This window comes from Vigna unguiculata, chromosome 9 (assembly GCF_037176805.1).
Source record: "Vigna unguiculata cultivar grain cowpea cultivar isolate G323 ecotype 2 chromosome 9, ASM3717680v1, whole genome shotgun sequence".
NCBI lineage: Eukaryota > Viridiplantae > Streptophyta > Magnoliopsida > Fabales > Fabaceae > Vigna > Vigna unguiculata.
Window position 1 is genome coordinate 24,915,805 of NC_140800.1, and position 18,156 is coordinate 24,933,960.

Sequence of the window (18,156 nt, forward strand, 5' to 3'; positions counted from 1 at the left end):
ATATTTTTCTGATCTTTCTTCTGTTCATCTTCTTCTGTTCATCATCTTTCTTTTGTTTACAGTCTTCAACTGAAGAGTACAAACACATTCATCTAATATTTTCCTTTGATCTTCCTTTTCTTTTGTTGATAACTTTTTTTTCTGGTTTCTCAACCGAACTGGTATGGTTCTTTATGTTTTTTACTGAGATCTAATGGTTTCTTGGCTTCATCTTATGTTTCAGGTGTTTAAATGCTTGAAATGAAGAGTACAACCACAAACATCTTTTTTAACCAGCAAAAAACCGAGTTTGGCGATGCTTTATATATTTTTCTGAGCTTTCTTCTGTTCATCTTCTTCTGTTCATCATGTTTTTTTTTTTGTTTACAGGCTTCAACTTAAGAGTACAAACACATGCATTTGAGATTTTCCGTTTATCTTATGTTTCTTTTCTCGATATCTTTTTTTGTTTGCTTTCTCAAGCCAACAGGTATGTTTCTTTATTTTTTGTTCTCAGTTGTATTTGATTTTTGGCTTCATCTTAAGTTTAAGTTTTTTTAATTCTTCAAATGAAGATTACAACCACAAACATCTTTTTTAAACTGCAATAAATCGAGTCTTTAGATGCTTTTTATTTTTTTCTGAACTTTCTTCTGTTCAAGTTCTTTTGTTCATCATTTTTCTTTTGTTTAAAGGCTTCAACTAACGAGTACAAACATATGCATCTGAGATTTTCCGTTCATGTTATGGTTCTTTATGTTTTATTATTAATTGTAATTGATTATTTGCTTCATCTTAACATTCAGGTTTTTTAATTCTTCAGATCAAGAGTACAACCACAAACATCTTATTTTAACCGCAAAATACCGAGTTTGGAGATGCTTTATATTTTTTTCTGAGCTTTCTTCTTTTCATCTTCTTATGTTCATCATTTTTCTTTTGTTTAAAGGTTTGATCTCCAGACTACCAACACATGCATGTCAGCTTTGTTCATGTCGTAATTTGTTTTTATTTTTAATTTTTTTCGATTATTTCTTTAAATTTTTCACAACTCTTTGTATTTTGTTCTGATTGCCACTTTCCATTTTTTACGACATTTGAAATATTTTTAGATATTTTAATTTATGTCAAAAAATCAGTTCACAAATCTTAAATTTTTAATTTTAATTATTTATTTATTTTATTATTTCAACCCTATTATCTTTTAATTCGTACTTTTTTTTCACTTTTATATTCACAATTAATTGCAAAAATTATGATGCACGCTTCACCTGTAAGTACGGACTCTACCAAAAGGAATGACTTATCCTTTTCTCTTTCTATATATTTGAAATTATTCTTCATACCCACTCTTTTCTCAAACAATGGAATCCGTGCGCACACCACAAGCCATACTTTTTGGCAAAATGCTTGGCGGATTCGTGACTATGTTTTTGAAAGACCAGGTATTTTTTATTCCTTCACATTCCTTTGTATTCTTTGTTTGTATTTCTTTATTCTAAACTTCCTTATCTTTCAAGGATTTTGGACACGTCGACCGACTCTTCATAATACGTAATATGAAGGACCTTGGTTCATAGTGGACCATTGTTGATTATGACAGGAATGTTCATAATGTTACGTACAACATGAATATTCACACTCCAATGATCACCCAAGGCTGGAATGATTTAATATCTTTTTATGCAGATGAGTCTGACAAATTGGTTGTCTTCAAATATTTTGGAAATTCGTGTTTCCAACTACACGTCTCTAAACGTGTTTGCGACTCAACATTGAAAGCCAACTTCTTCAACCATCTTTCTATTTGTCGTCCTTTACATACTTCAAACTTCAAGCATTTTGAAGTTCAACTATCAACATACTACTGTCAAGCCAGCCACTTGGTTAGTTTTCATTTTTTTGGATTATTTATTTACATGGCTTCTTAATAAGTAAGATATTTTATCTTTTTTGTTGCAGTATTTGAAAAAAGAATTTGCCACTTATTTTAAAAGCAGTGGTCTTAGATCTATTGTTCTACACGGACCAAGGGGAGAAGTCGAATGTAAATTGATCATAAGACGTAATTCTGTTAAGATTGGAACTGGCTAGAAAACTTTTTGTAATCTTCATCAACTTTCTGCAGATGATCATCGTGAGGTTTTTTTTGAAGTTGAAGGTCACACAACAACCAACCATATCAAAGTTTTTTATCCATTAACCTGGTTTTAAGTTATAACATTTTGTATATTGTTTTTGTTAATCTTCTTTTATATATATATATATATATATATATATATATATATATATATATATATATATATATATATATATATATATCAATATATAAGAAGATTTTAAGGTGAATTATATTTTGTATGCACTTATTACATATATTACTCTCTATGTTTGCTTTTATACATTTACTGTGTATGAAGTTAATTATTTTTTTCATTTTATGTTGACGAGTTTTGTAGATTTTTATCAAATACATTAATCACTAATATATTTTTATTAAATAAATCTATTACAATTAAATCAATACTTTAAACAAAATATCAATTATTGTTAATTACATATAGAATTTTAATGTTACACGTCATTAAAAGACAAAAAATGTTACTTATTATTTATTTGCAGAGAAGACATAAAAATCTTTAAATTTCTAATTTGTAATATTAATTTAATTTAATATTACAATAAATAATCATTTTAATTAATTTGAAATCACCATGTCTATCAATATTCCCCGCATTAATTATTGCACTGCTCGAGGTAATGATGATTGAACTCCTCGATCATCTGCAACACTTATTCATTATTTCAACTAATTCAGCCGATTAAATTAATTATGATTTCGTTTTCCAAGAGACGTTTAAATTTTTGAAACGTTTTTCTCATTATGTTTTTCACTTCTCACGAGAATGATGATTGCACTGTCTGTTGCCGCGTCATACTTATCTCAGTCTCCAGACTCTTCCGCTGTCTGGTATATATTTGTTTCATTAATATTTTTTGCAGGATGAAAGTAATTAACATTTCAGAGATCATCAAATTTCCACTTATCTTCTCTGCTTCACCTTAACACCATTACACTGTGATAACAAGCCATCCTCTGCCATTTCAAGAAGTTCTTATCCATTACAGAAAGGTATGACTGTTAAACCCTTCAAATTGTTTCAAGAACACCCTTTTATGAACTATACTTCTCTTCATCTCCTATATCTTCTCGCCATATTTCTTTCTCGCCATATTCTATGCATGTTTTTATAAGCAGACTTTTTTATAATCGGTTTTGATCTTCATCTTCGTTTCATTTTTCTAAGCAGACGTTTCTATAATCGGATCGGATTATCATCTTTATTGCATCGCTCTAAGCAGTCATTTTTATAATCGTTTCTGTTCATCTTTCTCTGATTTTTGTAAGCAGTCGTTTTTATATTCAGTTCTGTTCATCATCTTTCTTTCATTTTTTAAAACAGAAGTTCTTATAATCTGTTATTTTCATCATCTTCAACAATTTGTTTTACATTGTTAGAGTGCGTTTAATTTATTTTTCCAAAAACAAACCTATCTTACCAATTTTACAGATGACCACTAAGCAATGCATCCTTGGTGAACAATCCATATTGGCTCAAAGTGGAAGGGTGGATTCTTTACTATTTTCATGGAAGACCAGGTTTTTGTGAACTTGCTTCTTATACAATATTTACCATCATTGTTCTCCGATATCCTTTACTAATATTTTTTTTATATTGGTTTTATTTTCAAGGATTTTGCGTTCGTCAATCGTTTGTTTGTCATTCAATTAGGCAATGAACTGGGGCCACGTTGGACTATTTCTGATAAAAAAGGCCATGTTCACCATGTTACCTTCAACATGAATACCTATGGTCCGCGAATTACTGATGGCTGGGTTGATATAAGAAAGTTTTATCAAGTCCAACCACCCAAACTATATTATTTAAGGCATACTGGGAATTCTGCTTTTGAAATACACTTTTACGATCACTGTTTAGAATCAACTGTCCATAAATTCCTAAGTCATGTTCGAACAAATGCTCCTCTGATAAGGTCCAAGTTAATTCATTTTGAGTTTCGGCTTTCTAAGTACAACTGTAAAGCAAGCTTTCTAGTGACTTTTTTATCTTCTTTTTCGATCATTGAATACAATCTGTACACAAAACTTCATGTATTCTTTTTAACCTTGACACATAGAAAATCATTTGTTTTTGATATTATTTCTTATATTTTTTATTTTCAGGGTTTAAATTCAGACTTACGTCAATATTTTGCCAACACTCAGTTCTCACACATTGTGCTTTACGGTCCAAAGGCACGAGTTGAATGCAAGTGGTTGATTAGACCTAGATCAGTTAAGATAGGAAGTGGATGGAAACGTTTTCGTGAAGTTCATGGACTGGAGGAAAAAGATTTAATTCTTTTTGAGGTTGACGGTGAACAAGCAAGCAATGATGTCAATGTTCTTCTTAATATAAATTATTATTATCATCCCCTATGAAGAATCTATAAACAATATTACTTAACAGATTGGTAATCTGTAATTTTTGTATCAAGTTTTTTTGTTTACTATTATATTATATATATGTATATGTTTACTATGTGTATTTTGAACTTCTGCAAAGTTATTTACTCCTACCTGCTCCATATCTTCTTCCATATACGAAAATCTGTGGCATTTAATTACTATCAGACACAAATCATATCATGTCTCTGCGTTTTAAAAATTTATTATATTAATTTAAATATATCACTTTCCAGAAGATTTTTCATACACATCCCTTATAATACTTTTATAATATTTTATTTCAATGTCTATTGATATGACATTTTGCACTGCTTCATTATGTTTCTTTATCTTCCACCTTCCACGAGATTTCTTCTGCTGTAAGCATCTGTCATTTCATTAAATATTTAATTGTACTATTTATGTTAGTTTTTATTCTAATTTTGTACGTTATTAACTTAAATAATCCAACACAGTGGCTTCTCCTCGAAGTTTCTAACAAAGTTCCTTCTCCTAGAAGATTCTTTGGCTTTTGTACACCACACTTTTATTTGACTTTTTGTAGAGATCCAACACAGTTGCTTCATCCAGAACATGTTTCACATCCATTAACGTATTCTTACAAGCCATTAACGTTTCCACTCATCACAGGTATGTACTTCATTTGTTTTATGTACAAATATAGTAGTCTTGCTATACAGACAAAATGATATGAGATTTGCAGTTCTGAAATTTTATCAATTATGGTTTGCTATCACTTTTTTCTACATTTCCTCTTTCGTGAATGCATAAGAAACCAGGATGTATTTGTAGTTTTTGATTCTTTCCACATTACTGTTTCAATTAATTGTTCACTGCTCAATCCATCACGCCAACAATTTTTTTATTCACTTTCAAGTCATCTGCTTCATGCTTTATTTTCATCAGAATGCTTCTCTCTTAATTTTCCTGTTCTATGAAACCTGTGAATAAATCAATATGAATACTTAATTTCTTCTGACATCAATAGCTGTTTTTTGCAAGTTTCACCCATATATATTCGCATGACTTCTGTCAAAACGTTCATACTCCATGTTTGAAGAGTCCTTATTTGAATATATTCTACTTTTTGCTTTCTTCTACCATTTCAAAAATTGCCATATCCATGTTTTGATTAATCATTACACTTCTTTTACTCTCCTTTGACCAATAAAAAATAGATTCTGATAAAGTTATTATTTGAACCTTTTTTTGGGATTTCTTTATTTTAGTTGTATGAATTACAATTTTGTCTTATTAGTTCCTTATTTCTCTATGTAAGTATAAATATGTCACGAATCTAATCCTGACTTTTTTACTTTTCTTTTTTCAATATTGTTGTTGTGAGTTCAACATGTCACTCTGTGAAGTTCCAAACCAAAGCCAGAGCGTAAGTGAAGTAAGTCCCCAAAAGGAAAATTGGAATATTATCGTTAGGGTCATTCGTTCATGGTTTGTTCCTGATTTCACTAAACAGAGGTGTCCTTTTTCCATGGAGTTCGTTATTCAAGACAAAGAGGTTATTATTCATGTTATTCTTTAAATTCTTCCATTACACCTACTTTCGTTTACAAATTTGAATGAATCAAATATTTGTATGCTAAACATATTTATACTTAAATTTATATATGTTCTTTTTATCTGTTTTAGGGTTCTAAAATACATGCTTCAATTAGACGTACTCTAATTTACAAATTTCATAATGAGATTTCTGAAGGCCATGTTTATGCCATACAAAATTTCAGTGTTGCTCCGAATTCTGGAATATACAGAACAACACACCACCCTTATAAGATAAATTTCCAGTTTGGTACAAATGTTTCTTTGCTTAATGTTAATTTGGTTCTTGATATGAAACCACAATACACACCTTTGTCCTTATTGACAACCACTGCATTTGATACTGATTATTTAGTTGGTAAGTTAATCTTTTTAGTTCCAATACTATTCATATTTTTATTAATAAACATTTATTGTTAAAGTATATGATTTAACATTTATGAATTGCATTTTAGATATCTTGGGATTACTGGTCGGAGTGGGGACTGAAAGAGAATTGCAAGTTGATGGAAAGACAACAAAATTAGATGTCATAGCAATAGAAGCTTATGGGTATTCTATATCTATACTATATTAAATTCCTTTTATATTTCTTTTCAAATAACGATTTGACATAACATTTTTTTAATCTTTAGGTTTCGAATAGAATGTACTTTGTTTGGTATTTATGTGGATGAACTGAATGTATTTCTTTCAAGTGGAGAAGTACAAAATGCTGCTGTAAGTATAGAATTTGTGAAAGTCAAAACTTTTCAAGGTAAAATTTTGTTATTACTTTTACAAAGTACTTTGTACTACTTATTTCATGTTACTCTCACATACCCTATATTTTTAAATATAGATAAGGTTCAAGTTCAAAATTGTAAGTTCTGCACCCGTATTAAGTACAATGTTAACTTCAAGGAAGCATCTGAACTGAAATCAAGGTAATATTGAAATTGTTCTTCAGTTTATTCGAACTTTATAATCCATTTTCGTAACTATATTTTCGTTACTTTATAATGCAAATTATCCTTCATTTCCTCAACTTGATATTTTAGATGTACATACATTCAATAATAGATTTATTGTTTATGAGAACAACTATATTTTCTTTTGCACAGAATGTTTGAGAACAATGAATCTCCCTAAGGATTAACGCAACTTTCTCAGACTTCCAAAAATACTGTCGAAGAGGACTTTTTAACACTTACACCTAGGACCACCATTCAAGGTCTAAAAGATTGTAAAGATGTTAGAATAGATTTTTTTATTATTGTGGAATTTTTGTTATTCACAATAATCTCTTCATTAATGTTTTTTATATTGAAAGGTCACCACTTACATATTGTTTGGAACAATTAAGCATATCTTGGTTGACGATGACTGGTGGTATACTGCTTGTGTGTGCAACAAAGCTGTTTATCCAGATTCCAAGATGTTCTTTTGTAAGAAGTGTAACAAACATGTTATAAAAGTCTTTCCAAGGTTAACTAATTGTTTATTAATATTAATGTCAATTTAAAACAACATTGTAATTACAACTTTTGTTCATTAAATTTTTTATTCAATTTTCAGATATAGGATTAAGATCTAAGTTATTGACTCTTCCGATTCAACCACATTTGTCCTCTTTGATAGGGATGCAACTACCCTTTTCAAAAAAACTTGTGCTGATATGTTAGACACTCATGATAAGGTATACTCTTCAATATATCCACTTATATATTTAATTACACAATGTTTAATTATTTTGTTTTTGTAGATGAATGCTTCTGGAAATTTGCCTAAGCAGTTTGATGAGTTAGTTGATAGAAGTCTGCTTTTTAAAGTCGAAAGTAGGAACGATCAGAATTTCAAACTTGAGCAGTCTTTCAGAGTGAAGAAAATATGTGTTGATGATGATATAATTGAGAAATTCAATGATTCTTCCATGAAATCTGTGGTAAGATATAATTTACGATGAAATTTGGTACATTATAATCTCATTATAATGCAGTTATCTTTTTATTTTTTATAATCTCATTATTTATACCTATTTGAAGGATGTTTATGCTGGGAATGGTGAGTTTAGCAGGGAAAAAATGCGTATAGTCAATGAGTCCACCGTTAATATTTCAGAGGTATACAAATTATATAAATGTTTTTGACATGATGTATTTTTTTAATACTTTTAATAATGTTATCAATTTTGAACATGTACTGTAGGATTTATTAGTCCGATTTACCAAAGAAACAATTGAATGTGGATCCTAATCACCTGAACTAATCTAAGATAATCCACCCAACGATGATGCTAACAGTTCACATAAGAGAGAATCTGGAAAGAAAACTGCATCACTTGAATCCATCGAAGAAGACAATGTTCCATTGAAGCTTTTAAAAAGAAATATTAAGAAGGAAAAAGCAGTGACTTGAGATCCGATTTTAGTTATTCTATTTCAAGACAATTTTTTTTATGCCTTTCATTTTGGGAATGTAATATGTTTACGCATCATTTTGTCTTTAATTTCATCTGAACTACAACTTCTATGTTCAAGTTCATCTTTAATTTCATCTGAACTACAACTTCTATGTTCAATTTCATGATAACTATATTATGCGCTTTTGAGTTACATTATTTAGAATTTTATTTATTTCATACGCTGGTCCACAAGATATTGTTGACATTTTTCAATTTTTGTCAACAAATATGACTACCAACTACATCAAAACTTATGAAAATTGATTTTATGTTGTAGCATGATGTAATTAAACTCGTAAATAACATATCTTTTGTGAAAAAGATCTTTTGTTTATACTTGTGTGACTCATAAATAAGATATATCTATTTTTACTGACAACAGAATTTATAAATGTCTATTTTTCATAATATTTACTTTTCATAAATAAGATAAATATGGCAAAGCAATTATCTGTTGACAGATTTTAAGCTGTCACAACAGAATTGGATGCCATATACAATTTTTATTGACTTATCTTCTGTTAATTACTAACTTATTAAATATTGTACATTATAATTGAGATATATTTATACAAAAAGTACAAATGAAATATTATATTTTTACGTATAATATTATTACTAACTTTTAATATTATATTATAAGATTTTATGTTATATATTACAGAAGTTCATTTTTGGAAATTTGTTATTGGTATATATTACATATATTATATTATGATATTGTGTAGCATAATAGAATAATTTAATATATCTTTAATAACGTTATATCTTTTTAATGTTTTATTCTGTTATTATCGTCTTCTCGTTTTCCAATGCAGTACTAATTACATTACTGTTGAATAATCTATTTGTAATCGTCCCGTCTTTTCATGTGTCATTTGTCTTCTATAAATAAATATTCATCTCCATTCTACCATGAAGATTAAACTTCAAGATCAGTTCAATCATATTCTACATTCTTCCAACTTTTACTCTACTATCTCTCTCAAAGTCCAAGCAAATGGAAAACAACTTCAATGAAGATGACGTTATTAATAGAATGAGTAGGTACTAGTTCTCTATTATTCACCTTTAGGACGAGGTAATTTCATCGCCAAATTTTTTAGACATATTTTCTTTTACAAGATTTCTTCTACTCTTTTTATTTGTGTGAAAGATTTCTTCTTCTCTTTTACAATATCCTCATTTTAACCTTAACTAATCCATTTTTTTCTTTAAAAAATTCTCTCTTTGGAGGCTGTTGGTTTTGTGAATCGTGCATTCGCCATTCTTTATGATGACGATCTTGAGCGTCAATGGACTTTAAGAGATGAAGAAGGGAATAGACATATGGTTACTTATAACAAGAATTTACAAAAACCAATGCTAATTGGAGGATGGACTGAATTAAGGCACATATATGAACTTCACGATTTTCACACTATTTATTTTGGATATGTGGGTGATTTTTGCTTGAACATCACTGTTTTTCCCAGTAAATGCAAACCTTTGTCTATTGCACGTTTTCTTAAAAGAATTGAGGCAGATCAACCCTTTTCAATGGACCGAAGTTGCATTTCTTCATATTTCTGAATCCAAACCAATGCAATGCTAGCCATCTGGTGAGATTCATTTCATATTTATTACTAAATGGATGTTTATTTCATATTTATATTTATGTTTCCAAATTATTTTAAACATTTAATCCATATACTAATTTCATTAATACTTTATGTATGTTTTAGGATTTGCTAGCTGATTTTGGCAATTATCTTCGTCAAGGAAGATTTAAATACATTTTTCTTTATGGACCGCGTAAAACAGTCAAGTGCAAACTACTGTTGAGAAATCATCCTAAGAAGTCTAGCAAAATTGGAAGTGGCTGGAAGGAATTTTGTACTGCTCATGGATTTCATCAAACTATTGACTTGGTGTTTGAAGTGGACCACATGAAAAGCAATCAGAATGTCAAAGTGCTAACATATTGTAATTTTTAATTTACAGTTAGTATAAATAGTTTTGTTTTTATTTCTGCCACTTATGTAGTTTTCAACCTAGAAGTTTATTTATTTTCAGCAATGCATATGTATAGTTCTACCTTCTTATCAACGAAATCTCTTTGAAGCTTCTCTGAATTTCTCTGAAAGATGAAAAGTGATACATGTTATGGTATGATATTCATAAATAAAATTATTTTGTTCTATAATTCAAATGAAATATATATGATGCAATTGAAAGATGAATAGTTCGACGATTAAGGAAAAGTTGTCTGTTCTATAATCATATGTATGGCTGTATGTTGCTTTAGTATGTGCATACATTGACTGTATGTTATCATTTTCACACATAATGAGGTTAAGATTGCAGATACTTCCTATCAAACAGTCCTCTTTGTTGTACTATATATAGTAGTCCATAAAAAAGACGTCTGATTGTACCTACATAAAAAGCAAATGTTTTGTTAGTTGCAAGAACAAATCAACTCTGAAATAAGTGCTATATATATGAATGATTCTGATATATTAACACTCAGCACTGCATGCTCTTTCTATTTTTAATGTTTGTCTACTGAAACAAGTGCTTCCTATTATAATTATAAATATTTTTATTTCCACAATTGTGATTAGAGGTACAATCTGCACCAAAAAGTTTAACAAAGACATTCACCAATATAGTAATAAAATAGTAAACACTTTTCCATCCATTGAGTCAACTTACCTTTATTTTTGCTTCTTCCATTGTAACCTTTGAAACTATTCCATAACATTTTGGTACTGTAATGGAGCAAAACAATTGTAAAAATGCAAGGCTGAGAAGGAAATTGGTGCTACAACAAAGGTTCAATGCAAGAAGTAATCAACATTCATGTAAGTCATTAACATCTTACTTAAAGCATTTATCTTTTCTAATTTTTCATCAATAATTTATTTAAAAATGATGCATTTGTATGTTTGTATGTTTTTTTATGTTCCAGATGACAAAAAAGAGAATGCAAGAAAGAAAACTAAATTTGCAAACCATTCTTCTCAAAGTAAACAAATCTTAGGATTTCTTTTTATATATATATTTGTAAATGTATGTTTTGGATTGTAACTTCACAACACAGATGCATACTCAAACATCTTTGTTGTTTTAATCACAGATAAAGCAACTGTATCTCAAAGATCATTTCAGAAAAATATAGACAGTAATCCATTACAACAGTTGGATATTAGTAAGTTTTTTTTTCTAAGCTATATCTTTACAGATTGTTGTTAAATGAATCAATGAAGTATTGTTGTTTATTTTTTTAATAACAATGCTTCTACAATAATCCTTTTCCAGATGTTGACAACAACAACAACAACCTTCAGAATATGAATTCAATATTTCACAAACAAATTGGTCAGTTTTGAAGTTCTTCCAGTACTTAATTTTAACATTGTTTATGAATAATATTAATTCCGTCTCACTTTAAACTAACCTTCGTTTCAATGCAGTAACTGTCAACAATTTTTCAAGTTGTTCAAGTACTTTAGTTGAACAACAAATCAATTCACAATCTGCAACTTCTACTTTAACATACCATAGTTCTTTCGGTATATTTCTACATTAATCTTAATTTCTTATATACCTATTTAAATGACAAATTTTAAATTTATATCAATGTTTTTGAATGATTACAGCTTTTAACAATAACAATCAGAGAAATTATGGACAAAATAATTACAATTCCAATGCAGGTAAGTACATTTGGATTCATACTCACAATGCCAATGCAGGTACGACAATTGTTTTCTGTTGTTTTTCATAGGTGGCAGATCAGAGGTTGTAATTGATTCACATTCTGTTTCTAAGAATAAAGTTGTCAAATATCCTTTTCAAATCATACAATCACTTTAAAACAGATTCGATCTTGATGATGAAACAACAACACAACATAATTCTTCAAACACAACAAATGATGATTCAGCAACGATAAGAGATGATGGTAATTCAGATATTAAACTTATTGATGTTAATATAAATTTCTTTGAAATCATTAATTAATTTTCATCTTACTAATATTGAAGAACATACTACAAGTACTACAACTACAAACGAATTGTATTGCAAAGGAGAGTTACAAGGTACATAATCTCCAACACAATTGTATATAACTGCAGATTAAAATATATGCATTTTCATGCTAATGTTTTGTAATGATGTTCAGAACTGCTCAATATTAGAGAACCTTGCTTGGAATGCCAATACTGTAAAGCTCAACTTTGGTATGAAGAAAGAGTAGAAAAATGTAACACCTCAAAGGAAGTTGAATTCTCATTGTGTTGTTAAAAGGGAAAAGTCCAAATTCCACTACGAAAAAGACCACCTAATCTTCTTGAAGGTTTGTTAAATGGTGAAGATCAGAGAAGCAAATCATTTCTACAAAACATAAGAGTATACAATAGCATGTTTTCATTTACTTCAATTGGTGGTAAGATAGATAATTCAATGAACAATGGTTCTGCTCTACCACAATTTATTTTGAATGGACAAAACTATCACCGTATTGGCAGTTTATTGTCAGAGCATGGATCAAAGCCAAAGTTTGCACAGTTGTACATATATGATATCGAAAATGAAATGACTAACAGAGTCAAGCATTTCAGGTCAGTGAATATATTAACTAATTTGATTATATGAAATATTTAAATACATGCGTTGACATGTATTCTCTTTATTATTTTTTAGTTCAAACACCAAGGAATCTGTTATAGATGAATCATTGGTTGCTGATTTGATTGAAATGATTGACAATCACAATGTTCTTGCAAAATCTTTTAGAAGAGTAAGAGATTTGTCACTAGAACATATGGAATCAGATTTCACGCTAAGACTATTTAGAGGCAGAAACAAAGACCCTAGAGTCTACAATACACCTTCATGTGATGAAATGGCTGCACTAATAGTTGGTGATTTTGGCAATATGGATGTAGGCAGAGATATAGTGGTAAAAAAATGTTCTGGTGAATTAACCAGACTGCACGAAACTCACACAGCTTTCATTCCACTGCAATATCCTCTCATGTTTCCATATGAAGAAGATGGTTATCAAGAGGATATCCCAATAAGAGAATCTCATTCAAAAACAAAATCCAGGGTAAGAGTTAGAATTTCTTTGCGAGAATTTATTGCCTTTAGAATACAACAAAGAGCTGTAGAAGCAGGAAATATTGTGAATGCATGCAGATTGTTCCAATAGTTTCTGGTTTATTGCTATACAATGGTTGAAGCCCAAAGGTTGTCATTCATCAGAGCTAATCAGAAGTTAATTCGCTATGATATTCTTAATGGATTACAAGAAGCTGTTAATAGAGGAGAGATAGATCCTTCTTTAATTGGAAGACGTATTGTCTTGCCTGCTTCATTCACTGGTGGTACCAGATACATGTTCAACAATTGTCAAGATGCTATGGCAATTTGTAAAAAAATTGGATATTCAGATTTGTTCATTACTATAACATGCAATGTGAATTGGAGTGAAATAAAAGAATTTGTCTTAGCAAAAGGCTTATCAGCTTCGGATAGACCTGATATTGTATGTAGAGTGTTCAAAATGAAGCTGGATGAAATGATGACAGATTTTAAGAAAAAGGACTTCTTTGGAAAAAGCATTGAAGGTATGTTATATATGAAGTAATATACATTATATAAATTTTTATTAAATTAAATTTTGACAACTATATTATTTATTTATATATGCAAGAATGTACACAGTAGAATTCCAAAAAAGAGGTTTACCTCATGCACATATACTTTTATGGTTGGATGGAGAAAACAAATTGAAGAATTCAACTGATATTGATAAAGTAATATCAGCTGAATTGCCAAATGCTGATTTGTACCCCAAATTGGAAAAAGTTGTCTCAAGTTACATGATTCATGGACCATGCAGACCTACAAGACATAATTCACCTTGCATGAAGGAAGGAAGATGTTCTAAATTTTATCCAAAAAAATTCACATCTTCGACTTCAATTGATGAAGAAGGATATCCATGCTATAAAAGACTTGATAATGGTAGATTTGTTGAGAAGAATGGAATTAAGCTAGACAATAGAAGTGTTGTTCCTTACAATCCACCACTTCTAATGAGGTATCAAGCACACGTCAATACAGAGTATTGCAACAAGACCAATTCAATAAAATATTTGTTCAAATATGTGAACAAAGGTCCCGACAGAGCTACTCTTAAAATAAGCAACAACTCTGCACAGTCTGAAAAATCAACCATTATTGATGAGATCAAAAGGTATTACGATTGTAGGTATCTATCACCATGTGAAGCTGCTTGGAGAATATTTGCTTTTGACATCCATCACAGATGGCCTCCTGTTCAGAGATTGACATTTCATCTTCCTGGCCAACAATCAGCTTTGTTTAAAGATGATGATGATATTAATGTGGTCTTCAACAGATACGAAAATGCTAACACAATGTTTCTAGCTTGGTTTGAGGCTAACAAAGTTTATGAGGAAGGAAAACAATTGACTTATTCAGAATTTCCAAGCAAATTTGTGTGGTTTGCCAAAGAAAAAGAATGGAAACCAAGGAAGAAAGGCTACAACATTGGTAGACTTACTTATATTCCTCCTGGGTCTGGAGAACTTTATTATTTGAGGATATTACTGACCATTCAAAAAGGTTGTATTGATTATGAAAGCATTAAGACAATTGATAGAAAGTATTATGAAACATACCAAGAAGCTTGCTATGTTTTGGGATTGTTGGCTGACGACAAAGAATATATTGATGCAATCAAAGAAGCAAGTGAATTTGCTTCTGGGTATCAACTTAGAAGATTATTTGTTACTTTGTTGTCGATGAATACAATTTCTAAACCAGATATAGTTTGAAATTCTACTTGGAGTATCTTATGTGATGGAATTTTGTACCAAAAAAGAAAGGAGATGAACTTACCAGGTATTTTATATATATATTTTTTAATTTGCTATATATATATTTTAATTGTATTATTTACTTATTTCAGGTCTTCAAATTCAGACTGCTGAATTACAAAAACTATGTCTACTGGAAATAGAGGAAATGCTAATGTCAAATGGTAGAAGTTTGAAAGATTATCCTTCATTACCTCAACTTGATCTTTCAGATGTACATACATTCAATAATAGATTTATTATTGATGAGCTGCAATATAATAAACAAGACATGGCGAAAGAACATGACAGTTTGTTTAAAGCACTGAATGATGAACAAATTCATGTATATCAGGATATCATGACAATAGTTCTTTCAAAGAAGGGAGGATTCTTTTTCTTATATGGCTATGGTGGTACAAGTAAGACTTTTATGTGGAAGACATTGTCGGCTGGTCTAAGAAGCAAGGGCATGATTGTTTTGAACGTAGCATCAAGTGGAATTGCTTCTTTATTACTTCCTTGTGGAAAAATAGCACACTCTACCTTTTGCATCCCACTGTTAATTAATGATGAATCAACTTGCAACATAGCACAAGGTAGTCTTAGAGCAAAACTTCTTATGGCAACCAGTTTGATTATCTGGGATGAAGCACCAATGATGAATAGAATGTGCTTTGAGGCATTTGATAGAACACTAAGAGATATTATACGAAATGTTGATGATGCCAATAAAGACAAACCATTTGGTGGCAAAACAGTTGTGTTGGGAGGTGACTTTAGACAAATTCTACCAGTTATAAAAAAAGGATCTAGGTTTGATATCATAAAATCAGCAATCAACTATTCAGAGTTATGGAATTGTTGTAAAGTGCTAAAGTTATCCAAGAACATGAGATTAAGTACTACATCAAATACTGAAATAGCCAATGATATTCAAGAATTTGCTGATTGGATATTGAAGATTGGAGACGGGAAAATGGATCTAAATGAGAATGGTGAGTGCATGGTTGAAATTCCAGAACAGATCCTGATTACAAACACAGATTTACCTTTATTGGCATTGGTTGAATTATTCTATCCTCAATTTGTGGTTAACATGTTGAAGCCTAATTATTTTGATGATGGAGCAATTTCGTGCCCAACAAATGATTCTGTAGAGCAAGTAAATGATTTCATGTTGTCTTTAATTGGTGGTGAAGAGGTGACTTATTTAAGTTCAGATACACCTTGCCAATCTGATGAACAAGATGAAGTGCAATCTGAATGGTTTACATCTGAATTTTTAAATGATATCAAATGTTCAGGGATACCAAATCATAAACTGAAGTTGAAAACATGTGTTCCAATTATGCTCTTGAGAAACATTGATCAAGTGAAAGGTCTATGCAATGGCACAAGATTGCAAGTCAACCATTTAGGCAAGAATGTAATCTATGCAACTGTAATTACTGGAAAAAACATTGGTGACAGGATTTTTATACCAAGAATGGATTTAGTGCCATCTGATTCAGGGTTGCCTTTCAAATTTCAAAGAAGACAGTTTCCAATATCGTTATGCTTTGCAATGACGATTAACAAAAGTCAAGGACAAACACTTTCTAGAGTCGGCCTTTATCTTCCACAACCTGTATTCACACATGGCCAACTATATGTTGCTATTTCTAGAGTCAAAACCAAAAGAGGATTGAAAATACTTATATTGGATGAAGATGGAAAGGTAACAAACACAACTAAAAACGTTGTGTACAAAGAAATTTTTGAAACTCTTTGAAAAGAAATCAATTATAGGTATGTCATTTCTAATTTTTTTTTTTCATTTGAAAACTGTTATAAATATATATCAACTTATTTATGTTATTTTTTGCCATGCAGGAAAATCATGGTACAGAAAAAGTTGAACAAAGAAGTCGTTGTGTACAAAAGGAATTTGTGTACAAAAGGAATTTATGAACTTCAATACCAAAGGATACATTCTAGGTATGTAATTTATTCTTTTTTTTATTCTTATATTAACAAAGTAGTGTATTAGTCATAATTTTGTTGTTGGTGGTTGACGATAATATTCAATGAAATCAAATATTAACTTGACATACCACTTTAATTACATTCTAAATTGATCTATTCTATTGATACACTTCAACATCTTTTTAAAACATTAGATTCTCATCATATAGATTATTAAATATCCAAAAACCCATTGCTATTACCACAATTATTACATATAAAAAAACCCGTGCGTTGCATATTATTTAACCAAACACGTAAATTTATATAAACAATTCAGATTCATACATAAATTTATGGAATGGTCATATGTATATTCCCTCTCGTGATCTTCCCGAACTGCTTGTACATCGTCAAGTATTGGGGCCTCATCAAAATTTATTGTTGTTTTAAATGGATCAGTGTCAGCAATATGAAGGTTACTCAAATTCTCTTCATTAACATCAATTTGTCTCTTGCCATGAAGAGCAACAAACCAATGTTCAGTTGCAGGATCTTTTACATAAAAAACTTGAGATGGTTGATGTGCCATGATAAAAGGCTCGTCTCGATAACCCATCTTTCGAAAATCAACTAGAATCATACCCGATTCATCAATTTTGACACCACTCTTATTATCAATCCACTTACATTTGAACAGTGGAATAGGGAACATAGTATAGTCAACCTCCCACATCTCTTCTATTACACCATAGTACGTCATTGACCCAATTACTGGATTTTGATCTTTGGATGTGGAAAATTGCAGCAACTCAGCTTCA

The 18,156-nt window shown here is 30.1% G+C and overlaps 1 pseudogene; it reads left to right on the forward strand.

Moving 5' to 3' along the window:
• The first annotated feature begins 1,343 nt into the window (after window positions 1-1,343).
• On the forward strand, window positions 1,344-17,162 carry LOC114165196 (uncharacterized; annotated as a pseudogene).
• The last annotated feature ends 994 nt before the right edge of the window (window positions 17,163-18,156 follow it).